This window comes from Zootoca vivipara, chromosome 3 (genome assembly GCF_963506605.1).
Source record: "Zootoca vivipara chromosome 3, rZooViv1.1, whole genome shotgun sequence".
Classification (NCBI taxonomy): Eukaryota; Metazoa; Chordata; class Lepidosauria; order Squamata; family Lacertidae; genus Zootoca; species Zootoca vivipara.
In genome coordinates this window covers 48262485-48276596 of record NC_083278.1, presented here as the reverse complement: position 1 = coordinate 48276596, position 14112 = coordinate 48262485, and the positions used below count along the sequence as shown (strand labels likewise).

Sequence of the window (14112 nt, the reverse complement as noted above, 5' to 3'; positions counted from 1 at the left end):
GCCCTATAACCAACCACAATGTGTTGTGATAAAATGAGTAGACAGGACTCTGTTGTTTAACTGACACAGCAGGCTTTCTCCCCAGCTAATAAATAAACGAATGGATGAATTAAAGGATGTAAATGAAGGCTGCTGTGCCTTTTGGAGGAAATTATACATGATTTCATAGAATTTCCTTATCTTCTGTTTGGCTGTTACTTCCTAATATTCACTTAAAACAAAACGAAACAAAAAAGCACAGGAAGCTGTGTTGGTCCGTTAGTAAAATTCCAAAATCCACAGCCAGGCAATATCTTTCTAGGACAAACCAAAATGGCACAGTATATAGTGAAGCAGCTTTTTATTGCTCCAGAGCTCTTCACTTAGGTTGGATGCTAAGCAAAATGGATGTGGGGAAAAGTGGAAAAAAGCTGGCTTGATGTGGAAGCCACAGAGCCTGCATTTTACTCACAGTCTTAGGATGGAGCATATGATTGCAGACTTGCACTGATTAGACTGCACTAGGTACTATTGATGTTTCAGGTATTTTGTTGCTAAAAGCTATGGACAGGCTAGATTTGTGGCAAAAGGAACTCTCTACACAGATTTGGGTCTGTGGCTTTGTTCCATAAATGATGGGCTACATTTTAAGCCTTGTCAGTGATGCGCACATAGGTTCTTGCAGAAAGCCTACGGAATTTTGTTCTTCAGTGAAAATATACCAGATAAAAGGAGAAAGTGATTTGCAAGCCCGAAAGCAAGCCCCAATGAAAGCACAGCTTCTAAAAGGTATCGTTACAACAACTCAAACCTGTAGCAGTTTATACCACTATAATGGCTACAACTTGCCCAAAAGACTCTTGGGAATTGTAATTTGATGAGGTTGCTGAGATCTGCTCCTCGCTCAGAATCCCAGGTGCTCTGGGAATCAGGAAGGATGGTTAAACAGGTTTGTCTGTGGTACAGGTCTATCCAGAAATTTCATTCAGTTTTTAATGTGACTGTAGTTCAGGCATTAGGGGCTGATCTCACCCCTGCTTTTCACATGCTGTTTGGGATTTTAGAAAGCACAGTTGCATTTGTTGTATCTAGTCTAGCCCATAAGTGTGCTTTACAGGTGCACAAACCATTGTGTTTGCTGCCGCCAGCATCATAGCTCCTTAAGAGGCTGGAGTCTCTATAAACCTTATGCTCAGAAAGTGCCAAATAACAGCTGATTTGTTGGTGCTTTGGAAGCTAGGAGTGGGGTGGGGTCGGGGGAGGTTTGCAGGCACCAGTGTGTGCCTGCAAAGCCCATTCCATCTAAGCCCTACCTTTAGTTATGCCACAGCTGATGTCATATATGACATCAGGTGTGTGGCAGGTGGGAGGAGGTTGGCCAAAATGACACTGAGGGTCAAATGGGGAGGCCTGTGGGGTGGAGATCATCTCCCCCATGCCTGCCCACATGATTTTTCTGTGCTGTATATTTTTTTCTGCACTATAAACAGTCATGGCTTCTGCCACAAAATCCTAGGAAATGAGTTTGTAAAGGGTGCTGAGAGTTGCTAGGAGACTCTTATTCCCCTCGCAGAACTTCAGTTCCCAGAATCCCCTGGGAAGAGTGGTTCCCAATCCACTTTGAGAATTTCACTCTGTGAGATGAATAGCACACTCAAACCACAGCTCCCAGGATTCTTTGCAGGAAGCCATGACGACTGTTTAAAGGGAAGTGATACTGCTTTAAGTGAAGATGGGGGCCAAGGCATACTTTGCGCACCACATCCACAAATGGTTAAGAGTAAAATTAAGACTAAAATCAAAGAGACTTAAAAATGTCCTTCTTAAAGCTGCCTAGACACCCACAGAGATTATGGCAGTTCATTTATATTTAAGAATTGGATATTAAATTAAAACCAGGATAGCGAGCATTGCGGTGTGTGGGGTGGGGTGGGGTGGGGAAGGGTAATTTCTTTCCCGCACATTAATGAACACTAGGCAGAAGCCTGCTTTGTCAGCCAGCTCATGTTACATGACACTGGCAACATAGTGTGAACGGGCTGAAGTAACTGGACAGGACAAGCCACAACAATGACACGTCTGCTGAGGAAATGCAAAAAGACAGGGGTGACTGGGAATCATGGTCAAAAACTTTTACAGAACCTGAAGGAAGAAAAAAGAATAACCTTTTCATAAGCATCTGTTGAGGAATGCATTTTTGTCTCACAGAAGAGGAGGGCAGGGGGATTTTGGAGTAAAGCTTGTGAGTAGATCCTGGTTTGTATGGCATAATGCACACTGTGGTGTTAAATATGCACCAATTAATTAAGCAAAGTGAAGCCTTTGGAAATAATAATAATAATAATAATAATAATAATAATAATAATAATAATAATATCTATACCCCATCCATCTGACTGGGTTGCCCCAGCCACTCTGGCTTCCAACAAATCAAAAAACCACAGCAAAACATCAAACATTAAAAACATCCTTAAACACCTTTTAGGGAAGCACTTGGGCATTTAGTGCTTTTTCATTTGTTACAAAATCATGAGCTTTGGAATGAGCATTCTTATTGATGTTATTCTACAGAACAAAATATCTTTTACATTCACGCCATAATACTGTGAGCCATGGCTGTTGCAGAATGTTCAAGAACAGGCATCCCCAAACGGTGGCCCTCCAGATGTTTTGGCCTACAACTCCCATGATCCCTAGCTAACAGGACCAGTGGTCTGGGAAGATGGGAATTGTAGTCCAAAACATCTGGAGGGCCAAAGTTTGGGGATGCCTGTTCAAGAACATTCTGGCTGCTCCGGGGGGGAAAGCTCACAGTATCAGCTTGCAGCTTCTTGTGAGAATCGGCAGGGCAAACTTTCACACAGACCCAGGGAGGGAAGTTGAAACATGGAGGTCTGTGAAGACAAGACAAGGGAAAGACAAGGAGCCATTATGTGCTGTGGCTGAAGGAAGTGGAGGGAGCAGGCAGTGTCGGTCCATGCATTTTTGTTTTGGATCAGTCATGTTCAAGCTCTCCTTGGCTCGGTGCTGAATTAGATGGGAAATTCACAAGGTCATCTGAGAACACTTTCTTTAAATCCTCCTCCTAAAACACATACAAATCTAGCAGCAAGATGTTTGGATGAGATGGAGAAACCACATAAGGCATCTTCAAGAAGCCATCAAGAAAACTGACCCACATGAATGAGTTACTCCCCAGACAAAAGGCTGATGGATCAGGCAACCTGGTAATGTAATTTCCAGTATACGATAAGGGTTTTATCAGCTACCATTATTCAAACTTTGCATGTGTACCTACATGGCTGCTGGTTTTGTAGATCATGCAGCTGCACAATAATCAATGAGAGCATCAGGGCAGGTGGCTGTGGGTCCCTGGTCAGCTGAACTCAATTCAAAATATTTGACAGTCTGAACTGGATACAGTTGTCTTGGAATATATTGTAGTTCAGCATTACCAATAGACCAATCTGTATTTCAGGAATGGAATGGAATGGAAAACTTTAGTTGACCTTACTTTTTTGAATCACCTGTAGCTGCCTTCAATGGCATCCCTGTGGCAACATTCATGTGTGCTCCAGACAAGTTATCTCAGGGGACAGCAGATGGAAGAGCTAGAGACTGAAGCATGGGCAGAGAAGATTAGGATTCGAAGAAGGGAGCAACAAATGAGAAAGCATTCTGGCAAACTTGCATACAAAACTGTGTGCAATTGAAGCAATTGGCACTAATCTGCAGGCAAATTTTCATGGTGACTTCAAAAATAGAACTTGCAAACCGATGTGGAACTGAGTTGAACTTAAGATTATACAAATGAGAAACAGAGAGATACAAAAATAGTAGTAGTAGTAGTTACAGGTAGGTAGCCGTGTTGGTCTGCTGTAGTCGAAACAAAATATTTTGTTTCAAAAAAATAATAAACGGATTTGCCCATCCTTATTGGAGGTTATTTAAAACTATTGGAATAGATTTTTTAAATATATAAACCACAAACTAGGGCACAAATCACATCAGAAATAAATATGGCATCATGGTTAACAATAAGCAGAATCAAGGGGTGCTTCCAGATGGGCAGCTGTTGGCAATATTAAATCACTGCTCCCCTACTGTTACTACCAAAATTCCACTTGACTGTCCACTATAACTTACTGCACTTTTTCATCAATCACAGTGGGTGGGATGTAATGCTTTGAGCAAGGAGGGGGAAAGTCCAATGGTCAGAATGATCATATGAAATTTGGAAGAAAGATTCTAAACTGGTGGTGACCATCAAGTTTCTTTCCTTGTTTACATTTGCAGTATAGTGTTATAGCACTAACATTCATTCATTCATTCATTCATTCATTCATTCAAACAATATATTTCCAATATGTTAATATTTTAAAAACCCAGATTGAAGCCAATGGAAGAATTAAGGAGCCAAGTTATGGATTGGTTACAGTATCACCAACTACACAATATGCTTAAACTAGATAAGAAAAATTGGGTTTTGGACCAAAGCTCACAATATGAAAGAGAGTTATTACACAATAAGGAAAAACTACTGTCTACAATGTATAAATTATTACTGGAATGGGAAACAAAGGACAAGCTGGTTAAAGCTTTAACAACCCACTGGGCAATGGATATAGGACATAGGGCATAATATAGAATTAAGACTCTGGGAGAAACTTTGGAAGAATGATTTGGAATTTACTGCTTGCTACATACTGAAATGATTCATAGATGGTATTTAACCCTGGGCAGATTGGCTAAGATGTATAAAGTAGAATCAGATTTGTGTTGGAAATGTAAAGAAATGGAAAGAACTTTTTTCCATATGTGGTGGGCATGTCAAAAAAGTTAAAAATATTGGAAAATGATATATAATGAGGGAAAAAAATGTTTAAAACAAACTTCCCAAACAACTTGGAGGCATTTCTGTTAGGAATTGTTCAGACAGAGGTCCCCAGGTGTCAGAAAAACTTATTTATGTATGCAACAATGGTGGCTCAGATTTTGTTAGCCCGAAAATTGAAAGTGAGAGAGTTCCCAGGTAAGGAGGATTGGCAAATTAAGATGATAGAATATACAGAGTTAGCTGGTCTAACAAATAGAATAAGAGAGAAAAAAGAACAGGTATTTAAAGAGGAGTGGAATTTTTTTGCCAAGTATACAGAAAACAATTGTGCACAGTTGAAAAATGCTGGCAGTATTGGGGTAAATTCAACAGTATAATAAATATTGGAGTGATGTAAGATAGGAGAACTGGGTTAGATGGTTACAGCAAAATATGCAGGAATGGTGGATAATCATGGAAGGGGAAGGAAGGAAGTCACTGAATGTATGGTATAATGAAATGTTTAATTTGAGATGTAAAGTTGAAAACATATATAATAAATTGAAAACATATATAGCATATAACATATATAATACTTAAAGCTGTAGCTATCAAATCTGCACTTCCTAAAGCAGTATGAGAACAAAAATGTAGGCACCCCTCAAAATCTGAATTTTGCAAGAGAGTTCTTCAACTGAACAATGCTTACAAAAAGGCATATAAATGAAGATAACATAAGTTATGACTGTATTTTAAAGGTCTAAAATCCTATATTTCTACACTTTACTGCATGTTTCATGATTTTAAATGGGTGGTATCTGAAGAAGTGTGCATGCATACGAAAGCTCACACCAATGACAAGCTTAGTTGGTCTCTAAGGTGCTACTGGAAGGAATTTTTTTTATTTTGTTTCAACCAGCAAGGTTCTCCACAAGTGGGGCTTGCAACTTGTACGGTCCAGGCAGCCATAACGTCTTCTAGGTTACTCCATCCCGTTCCTCCTTTTCTCCAGTTTTCTGTCAGTCCCTCTGACAGATACTCAGCATATCATGGCTACTGAGCCTCCTCAAACCTCTATAGGCTATTTTTGTGTGCTTTCTCAGAGACAAAGTTCATTAATAGCATATATAAGTACTGTATATACTACTGCAGCAGTAAAGGAAAGGAGAATGTTAGCTGCTTTGAGACTCCTTCGGGATAGGCAAAAGAAAGTACTCAATGCAAAATTAATTTCACAGAGGATAGGTCTTCCAAGGCCTGTTAACCTTGGTGGAGGAATATAACTTCCATGATTAGGTGCAGTATACCTCTAATTATCAGATGCTGGGGACAGGGTTTCCCAAACTTGGGTCTCTAGCTGTTTTTTGGACTATAATTCCCATCATCCCTAACCACTGGTCCTACTAGCTAGAGATGATGGGAGTTGTAGTCCAAAAAACAGCTGGAGACCCAAGTTTGGGAAACCCTGAAACATCATGTCCTGCTTGTAAGCTTACCAGAAGCATCTGGTTGTAAACAAAATATGAGATTATATGGACCTTGGTCTGAACCAACAACACTGTGTTCATTTTTGTCTAACGTTTTTCTCCAAAGAGGCCTATATTACCGGGGACTGCCTTTTGAATTTATAAGCCTATGTAGTGATTGAGAGATGTAGGACTCTTTTCTTTTTTAGAGCCACAATAAAAACTAATCGAATTGCAGACATCACAGTGGTACATGGAAGGATGATTGTTGTTTAATTTTATTTGCAGGAAGTTTTCCTCAAACGCTACCAGCCTGTTCTATGCCTTGGAAGGTGAATGAAGATAATATATCCTCCTCATTGAGGGAGACTGTGACGAAGATGGAAAGGGGAGCAACTTCCCTGGGCTCATCCTGCCCATCATTGCCTGCTATTTTAACCAACTTTTGTAGATAGCGTTTTGTGCCCATCACTGTTGCATTGTATGCACCTGATACGCCCTAGATCAGGAGCCACAAGCATTAGTACATAAAATGGCTAGCCTGTATAAACAGTGCCATTAACTGAGGAAAACATTTGTTGCGTCAAAAGCCACAGCCGCCTGCTGTCGTTATCGCCAGTCGAACGAACGACAGATCCTTCATGTCGCTGATGTCGTCTAAAGCGCAATACTGGGCCACGTTGCTGCATGACTGGGACAAAGAGATGATGATACAGTCTGGTTACTATGGCAACAAAGGAGGGATAGTTTTTAAAAAAGAGAGAGAAACAGAAAGAGAGAGAGAGATTGAGAGAGAGAGAGAGAGGTTCCTAACACCCACTGTAATCATTGTCAAATAATTCCTGTTACTGTAAGGGACATTATTTTAAAAGTACAAATGCGTTTTACCTATTTATGCAGACTTTCTATAACGTGACACATCCCTCCCTCTTTAGTTTAGCTGCAGCGAGCGGAAGAAAACACAGCACAGCTCAGCTCAGCTCAGCACCACACACACACACACACACACACACACACACACACACACAGGCCTCATTTTCTGCTTGTAAAATGTGTGTGTGTTCTTTAAAAGGCAGTGGTTGGCTGGTTTTCCGGACATGATGTGGTTGAAGCTGTCATCGTAATGGAAATTCATTGCTGTAGCTATGGTAAATCGAGTTTTCTGCCTGTGCTGAATGCATTAGTCTAATGAGATGTTTGCAGCTGGAGAGCGGAGCTGCTGGAGATGTACGGTGTGCTAACGGACAGGGGGAAAATGGCTTGTGGAACGGTCTGCATGCACGTGCTCCAAGTCCTCTGCTCTCTGGGCCAAAATATCTGGTGTCTGTAAAGAAGCTGATCCATCATTAAAACATAAGCAATAGGTAAGGGGAGGGGGGTTGTTGTTGTTTTCCCTGTGCTTTGTTGCTGCTGCTGGGTCATCTTGTTATTAAAAAATCAGCTGTCATTATATCAGCATGCCATGCTATTGACTTCAATATTTCTACAGCCTTTTAATGTGATTCATACATGTATGCCTATGCACATACAGTATCTTGGTGTACAATTTTAGGGAACACTCAAGCCTTAAGTTTAACTACCTTAATGCTAATTATCAGTACAGTACTGTCTTTGGAACAGTTCCGTATGGAAAGGCATCCTATTAAAGCCTTCTGCATGTTTTGTTTTTTCAGTATCAAACAAAGTGTGTGTGTGTGTGTGTGTGTGTGTGTGTGTAGTAGTAGTAGTAGTAGTAGTAGTAGATTCTGTGGTTTTGATGATAAATGAATGTCTTGAAGATTTTTCATATGTTTGTCAAAGTGGACTTTCCCCATTTATGACAAGTAAAGGTGTGTGTGTGTGTTTTGAAAACTGCTTATACCAGAATATAAACAGTGTGGTTATAGCCTAGATTTTGCTTTTAAGGCTATGAATCCCTTTAAACATTCTGTCCAAAACTGATCTATTTATACCTGAAGATTTATGCTGATGTACCCTTAATGAAATTCACAGGAAGCCCTGTATATATTTTAAGCATGATGATTTTAACTTGGAGAGTGTAAAACATAGAACTTACAGAGAATACAATTTTATTATTATTATTATTTAGCTTTGGGTGTGTTTACCTGGACTATATTATTTTACATGTTTTAAAATGTATATGGAAATGTGTATTTAATGACTATTTAGTGGAACACCCAGAAACAAAAAGAGTCTTCGTCTGAGGCAGGGTAAATGCATCTGTTGCATGAAAAAGCCTCTCCGATGCCCCTAACATAATTACCTTCCACCTTAGACCAAGGGGATTATCAATGAGTAATTGAACAATGAGCATCTCTGAAAGTTGCTTCTCTCCCCCCACCCCACCCTGTTTGTAAATACGATTCCATGAATGGGCTTTCAGTGAAAAGGTTCATCTCATTAAGGAGGAATAATATGGAGTTTCCTGCTCATGTGTGACATGTTCCTGAAATTCAAATTTTATTTTTAAACAGAATGCCTGCAGATTTGGGGTCAAGCAGCCTCTTGATTGGTGGATGCTTTTAAAAATAAAATAAAAATGTTATATGCTCTGGGCTTCTAAGGCTGGCTCCGCAGAAAAATAGAGGTGGTGGGGGGGGGGAGAAGCAGACACAACAGGAGTGAATGAGTAGGAAATGCCGAGTGTTTGTTCTGTGCATATATAGAGCTGCAACCTGAAAATCAGAGGATTTAGGTGGACTGAATTGCTTGCAGCTTTCTCAGAGATTCAGTCATTACTATCTTGAGTTTAGGACAAGTCTTTAGGGACAAATCTGATGCGGATGTGAATTGGTGGCTCTGATCCTGAAGCCAACAGAGCTTGAGAAGTTGGATATAGGTTGAGTTTATGTCCAATAAATTCTGTGCTTCTGCACTGTGGATCAGGCAGAAAATGTTTCAGTAGCATATTCCTCCAGCAGAGGTTTTGTTGACCTTTAAAATACCTGCTTTTAGAGATCTTTTTGGCAATATTAGGTTTAATATATTTCTTGCTTATTCACTCCCATGGGTATGTTTCAAAGAATTGTCTTACGGCGGTTGTTTTCTCTATGCAATTTTGTCAAGAGTAGTTAAATTTCCACTCCTGGAGAAAAAGAACGAGTCTATGTCCTGGGCTAGATCAAAAATTCCTGGGCTAGATCAAAAATTCGAGTCTAATCTCTTGTCGGAATCAATCCTGACACACAGGGTTGTACAAATGTGGCAGCTGGATAGATTTGATATCTTTGCGTCTTCAGAGACCTGTTTGAAGCATTTGTAACCAGAATGTTTTGTAATACACAGGTGAATGCCATGGGGAACGGAATTAATACTACAAGCTGATATGTGAGTTTCAACAGCCTTCAGCAACAGTTTATACTGTGAATGAACAAAAGGTGACCACACAACCAAAAAATGATATCCCCCCCCAGGCACTTACCAAGACAACTTAACTGATACCCCTACCTGGGGATTGTTCCCAGTTAATTTTGACCCTTACTCCTTCTTTACTGTCCCCAAATAGAGAAATGAGGTGGCAAAGCATCCTTTCTGCTTTCATACAATTTCCCCATATAAAACCTGCACCTCTCTCTCCCCCTGCATATTTTCAACTATGCAGCACTCATTTTGCTTATTATTCTTTTTGTCCATAAATTATTATCAGGTTGCATTGGTGAAACCATAAAATAGTACTAAAGTGCCCCCCTCCATCCAATGTAGATTTAAAAAGGGTTAGACCAACACATGGAACATGTCTATTAACAGCAGTTAGCTATGAAAACTCAATGAAACCTCCATGTTTGGATGCAGTAGCTCTGATTATTAGTATTAGATACTAGAGACAAGATAGGGCTGTTGCCTTCACATCTTAGCACCTGCTTTGCCACTGCAGGGTGGAAGATGGTGAAACAGATAGATTTTTGGACTGATCTAGCAGGAGTGTTGTTATGTTTGCATGTCCCTTCTTTTGTCTTATGAAATTGGGATTTTTGTTTTATTTTGTTGACTTGGAGTGCTTAAGGCAACTGGAAGATCAAAGTTATAAAAGGAATAGACCCGTGACAACATGCCATGGTGTTTAAATATTTCAGTATTTTTATGTTTGTTTGTTTTTTAAATATATAAAACAGAGAACATACCCTGCAAGCTTGAGCCCACATTTAAAATGCTCGTATCTTTTAGGCTAACAGTAAGAACAATTGTCACATAGTGGCTAAGAGACTGTTGTTGTTGTTTAGTCATTTAGTCATGTCCGATTCTTCGTGACCCCATGGACCATAGCACGCCAGGCACTCCTGTCTGTATACATAGTATATTCTTAAAGCACATTTGAAACACATTCTTTGCCTAAAAAAACTCTGGGCACTGTAATTTGTTAAGGGTTGCTGTGAACTGTAACTCTGTGAGGGGTAAACTACAGTGCCCAGAATTCTTTGAGGGAAGGAACATGGTTTGAATGTGCTTTAAAGATATAGTATGTACACGGTGTAGTAAAATATCATGCTTTCCATAAATTCAGGAATCTTTGGCAAGCCACTCCTGAGTCTGCTCTGCCCTCCTCCCAAATCTGTAGTTAATCTGTTAAGGATAATACTACTACTGTGACTCACAAAGAGGGTATAAGGATTGCTGAGAGAATGTGCCTGGTTTTAATTTTTTAAAGTTATTTTTCATTTTGTTATTTATAGCAGTTTTCTTCAAAGACAAGAAACATATACCTAACAAGAATCTGAATAAAACCCTCAGTATCTAACAATCACATTACGCATTCTCTCCAATATACTAGCAATGATGGCTGATATCCAACTTAGTCATATTCAGAGTACATTTGTTCAAATCAATGAACTTAAGTCATTTAACTCCATTGATTCCAGTGGATCTACCCTATGACTACTGTTGGATATCACCCAATATCTGATTTATATAGTCACACAGATGTGTACTGGTAAACTATAGTGTTGTGCAATTCAGTCCAACAACTCAAAGCTTTACTCTTCCTTCCTTAACATGTATATGGATATAGAATGTCTTCTGCATCATTTAGTTATAGCTTAAGAGATGGAAATGACCGCTCTGTAGGCTGAGTGGTGAAATGCTAAATTTGGGTTGAGTTGCAATATACAGCAGCCTCAACAGCTCACACCAGGCTTCAAGGAGCCTCTCAGTCTTCATTCTCAAGCAGTTAATTTTGCCAAGATGAAGTAGCCTTGAAACAGGGCTACTTGAAAGGTGCAGAGTAAATTTGCAAAGCAGTAGGTTTCAGAGGCCAGAAACCCCTGGGCCAGGAGGAATACCTCACAAACCGAGAGTGGCACCAGGGACATTAGGCCTTGGAAGCCAGCCCTCTGGAGGGGGCGGTTTGTGTCTGCCACTCTATTCCCTTCTCAGAGTGGCTGTCCAGAAAAATCTAGTTGCTGACCTGATATCTGCTGAATTGATGTTTAGTATAATTTAGTGACCAGAAGGGATATGTAGCCAAACATTTATATGTGTCTCAGCAGAACAGAGTAACCAGTGTGTATATACGTATATATTATTTATACATAAATGTATATTTTGCTCTTCAAACCGAAGATTTCCAGAATGTCTTACAACCATAATTAAAAACAATAATCAGGTAGAAATATAGGTGTATTCCTGTTAAACAGATCTTTTAAAAGATTATTCATTTAGCAATAGCTCCTCTTTATGCTCCAAAAGATGGGAATCAAGAGAAAATATCTACCGGTATTTAATTCCTTCCCCCAAATGGCATGAATGTTTGAAATAAGTTGCTGTTAATATATAGGTGTATTAATATGCTGATCAGTGAAACACTGATTTGTTCACCTCCCCATTTAAAACACATTTTAAAACAGAGTTTTCTGCATATGTAGAAAATACTTGGAAGATACAAATATCTCAGTCATCCAGAATTAGATGGTTTGATGTGTACAGTGGTACTTCAGGTTACAGACGCTTCAGGTTACAGACTCCGCTAAACCAGAAATAGTACCTTGGGTTAAGAACTTTACCTCAGGATGAGAACAGAAATCGTGTGCTGGCGGCACGGCGGCAGCGGGAGGCCCCATTAGCTAAAGTGGTACCTCAGGTTAAGAACAGTTTCAGGTTAAGAACGGACCTCCAGAACGAATTAAGTTCTAAACCTGAGGTACAAATGTAATTTTGTGAGAATACAGACTGAACTGTACAGGGGAAAGAAACCCCCCCAGGAGGTTTAGGATAAATGTGCATGTGGATCAATTAAACCCTTACAGATTTCAGTAAATTAAGACTTAAAACTTGGGGTAATTAAGGGTGTGTGAGTATGAACTTTTAGTTTTGCTGTTTGTGAAGCAACTGCTGATATAGGTAACTTGCCTCCCCGCTTTTCTGTAGGCAGGTGGATAAGATTGTAGTTGGACAATGAGAATGAGTCAAAAGGTTGCTAAACAAAGGTGAGAGGATCATCCTTTGAAATACCAAATTTGAAGGGGAACTTAAGATTTAAAATGATAGCAAGGGACCTCCTACAGAACTTGAGAGATAATTCTTAGTATATAGAATATGGTACAGGTATACATATGCATGGTATACCAGGATTGGATTTCTCTATTAAATCCCATAGGTTCTTATAAAATATATAAGACATTGCCATTTCCCAGCACCATCTGTGGGAATTTCCCTGAGGAGAAATGCTATTTGAGAGAGAAATAGTCAAGTCTATAGCAGTGTGCTACAAGTGGACTTGGAGTATTGGAAAATGCTAATGTTGTGAGGAATCTTCTAATCACAGGTATTGCCTAGGTAACCAGAGATTGTGAAGGAACTTTAAAAAGATTAGCTATTGCTACATTCATTGTTTCATGAAAGATGATTGACAGATCTTTATTACAGGAAAAGCATACAGGATATGCAGCAAGCTTCTGTGACTATACTGTACTAGTAACAGAATGCAAGTCATCACATTATCTCCAGGTCTGTAATTAATTTTCTGGTTTTTTTTAAAAAAAATAGTTTCTATGCACAATTTGCATCTGAAGCCTCAGAAGACGGCTGCCTATTAGTGGCTTCTAGTGCACTTGTGGGGTGTGGAACTAGAATCTTCTGCTGTCTATTTGATGGATATGTTCAGATCTATCTATGGTGTATCCTGGAAGAAGGCTGGGGTGCCCAGCCAGAGGGGCAGGGTATAAATATAAACAACAACAACCCACAATGGCATGAGTGTTTGAGCTGGACCCTGAGCAGAGGCATTCCACACTACCATGTTTTGCTGCAGAGGTTACTTGACTAAGGGCTTATCCATCATTCCTCTTGTCCCACTGTTTCCCCTCAGGAAAAACTGCTCTTTAGCACTCAATCAATCAAATGGAAATTTGGGGATGCTCTAGAATGATTGAGGTTTGCTCTGATTTAGCACGAAAGAGCGGGTTCTTCCTGGGAAATGAATGGGAGAAGGTGAAAACCACTGAGCCCAACATTTTCTAGGCATGGGACAAGCAGAAGTTTGGATGAGCCCTGAGATTACAGAGCAGTGTTATGAAAGCTCAGGAGCTGGGCGGGGGTGTTGTCCAGCCCAGTGAAGAGAGATTTGCAGTACAAGTGACTCTATGATCTGAAAATGCCGCAGCTTATAACTGCTTACACACAGAGAAAAAAATGTGTTCATAAGAGACTACCATGAAAAAAAAATCTATTTATCCTTAATGTTGCTGCAGCTGTGCACTTTGCCTTTGCAACAGAGAAATATTTTGCATATATCTTATCTCCCGATTCCATTTGGTGGCCTCCATCTATTTTCCCTATCAATGACGAATGAGAGATGTGCCTAGTAGCTCTCTCATGGCTCAGTAAATACTTGAATTTATTTGCATATTAAGTTTAGCA

At 39.8% G+C, this 14112-nt stretch overlaps 1 protein-coding gene across 1 annotated transcript in view; it reads left to right on the top strand.

The window, feature by feature from the left end:
• Window positions 1-7435: 7435 nt before the first annotated feature.
• Window positions 7436-14112, top strand: part of SCML4 (Scm polycomb group protein like 4) — a 92191-nt gene continuing 85514 nt past the window's right edge. Inside the window, exon 1 of the mRNA XM_035110678.2 lies at window positions 7436-7625. The gene's annotated coding sequence lies outside the window, so the exon portion shown is untranslated. The remainder of the gene's footprint in view (window positions 7626-14112) is intronic.